Below are 2,500 nucleotides of genomic sequence, written 5' to 3'. Positions count from 1 at the left end.
CACTGTAATATGTCATCCCGTAGCCATGGGAACCAGATTTACCATTTACTCAATGGGAGATTATTTTTGCCGAGTGGTGGAAAAAGCTCGTTGTGAATTAAAAGGCCCGACACAAGTGACACGCTCAGAACACCCAGATGAATTTAGTGTCAGGCCGTAAGTTGAAGAATTCAAAAATCATGTTTCAGTTGAGCTTTCGGGAGGTTCACACAGATCTGTATCAGGGTGGGACGCTCCGGAGTGTGTGTGTGTGTGTGTGTGTGTGTGTGTGTGTGTGTGTGTGTGTGTGTGTGTGTGTGTGTGTGTGCGTGTGCGCTTATCTTGGATCCTGTCCTTATCCATGCTGGCAATCTCAGCCTCAGATAACCGACCGGTCGGGTTGGAAGCTCCCTGTAAATGACACACAGTCACCATCATGCAGCTTGAACTGGGCGGAGACACCCTGCAGAAAATATAAATACACAGATCCAAAACAACAACAGACGGAGGAGGGAGACAGAAGAACACTGAAACAATCGCTGCATTGTGATTTATATAAATCCTAAAAGGGAAACTCGATTATTAAGGAAAAGGGAGATTGTTGTTTTCAGGGTTAGAAAAGTCGTATCGCGCCAACAAATCTCTCAGAATGGAGTTAAACTGTGTGAGTTCGGTGCTGCTGCAACACAGTTCCTCAGGCCAGCTGCTTCCCTTCATCCTGTTGGATTACAAGTAATTTAATTCAGCAGCAAATATTATTATTCTTTTTTTTTTTTTCTACGAAAGGACGATTTCCTCCAGATGACACCACCCCCCTCCCCCCTTCAATGTGCACTTTGAGGGGGGTGGAAGCAGCACCTTCCTGTCAGGCTGCATGTGGGGATTATTTCCCCTCCCACATGCCCTGCTGACCCGGACCGTGCTGAGCATGCAGGGCGTTGATACGGTCTCTTTATCGCTTATCTCATCCATCACAGTGGGCGGAGTCACACAGCTTGAACACCGGCGTAGTCGTCGAGCATTATCGTGATGTTCATGTTATAACTTGCTCAATGACGGTTAAAGTGATCAGGGTTCATCCTCTGGGGACTAAGAGTACCTGTATTGTTATTTTGTATCAGAACCTCAAAGAACCTTTACAGCTTTAATGCACATTATTAACTGATATACTTGCAAGCAACTAAGAACCCGTACTCAAGTACAGTAACAATTTGAAGTACTTTATATTTCCATTTTCCTCTAATTTATACGTGTACTCCACTGCAGATTCAGACATAAAATAGTAACGTGTTCTTTAGTTAATAAAATCATTCAAATGTGATCTACATTTACCAGCTGCAACATTAAAGTAATGAACACACAATGAATGTATCAATAATTATAACGCGATACTATAATATACATACTGCAAAATGAGAGCTTTTACTTCCTCAATGTAACTTTCATCAAAAGATCTCGAGTGCTTCTTTGGCTGCTTAAGAACTCGAGTTACATGTTTTCTGATAACATCTGCATTTATTGTTTAAACTGGTTAAACTAGTTCATCACGATAAAGTCTGGCACCTTTTAGCTCTGGCCACGCCCACATTACCCATCAACCCCCAGCTCCCTGTGATTATGTGATACACCGAGAGGCTGCGTGTGATCCTCAGCCGGCATTCCTCTGCCCTTTGATCCCCAGACACCCAGTGTTTTGTCTGTCAGGATGACACACTGGGCCACCTGGAGGGGGAACGCAGCATGCTGGGAAAACACAAATACGCACGGAATATTATCCTCCTGAAATCTCCCCCCCAAAACAAGTACAGCAAGTGCGTGCACGAGGTAAAAAACATCTGCACGGACACAACTGCTTTCGTGCAAGTTGCGGATCGGTTTCATCGTCGCCTGAGGCAAAGCGGAGCTCACTGTGGACATCTAACACCTGGAACACCACAACAAAGATCCTCACAGGTGTTACGTGACCATCGACTCCGGCTGTTTCCTGGCTCCCTAATTTGCTCCCGTTTAGCATTTCAAGGCATGCGTGTGATGTTCACACCTCCGGGGGCTTTGGCTTTATCCTCTCCCGTATATTATTATCCTGAGTCAGTCAGATAGTTGATCAATCTTCCTAACTTTGCTTAAAAGGGGCGTTAATGCAACAAACCATCAATAACCCACGTTGCCGTGTGTATGTTGTTTATCAATCGCACAATTCTGTATTGTTTTTCCTAAAAATTTGAGTTCACATTTTATGGGGAAAAAACCACATCCAGAAAAAGCTAATTGGTGGAGCTGTGAAACTTCCCTTGTTGGTTCCCAGGTCGAGGGTCCAGAGTGTCTCTACGCCCACGGCCTTTAAATTAGACGACTCAAACCCACCTCTTCACTAGATAACAGCATCCTTGCAGAGTGAGGTCATTGTGGCCCGAAGGGGGAAAAACGTTTTTCTAAAAATGAACACATTCCTCAAAGTTTAACCTCTCACATCGCGAGACTTCTCACAGCAGCTTTGTACATATGCAGCCATGTTTTGTAC

The sequence above is a fragment of the Cyclopterus lumpus genome, chromosome 23, assembly GCF_009769545.1.
Source record: "Cyclopterus lumpus isolate fCycLum1 chromosome 23, fCycLum1.pri, whole genome shotgun sequence".
In the NCBI taxonomy this organism is placed as follows: domain Eukaryota; kingdom Metazoa; phylum Chordata; class Actinopteri; order Perciformes; family Cyclopteridae; genus Cyclopterus; species Cyclopterus lumpus.
The sequence above is the reverse complement of the archived record's forward strand: the minus strand, read 5'-3'. Positions refer to the sequence as shown.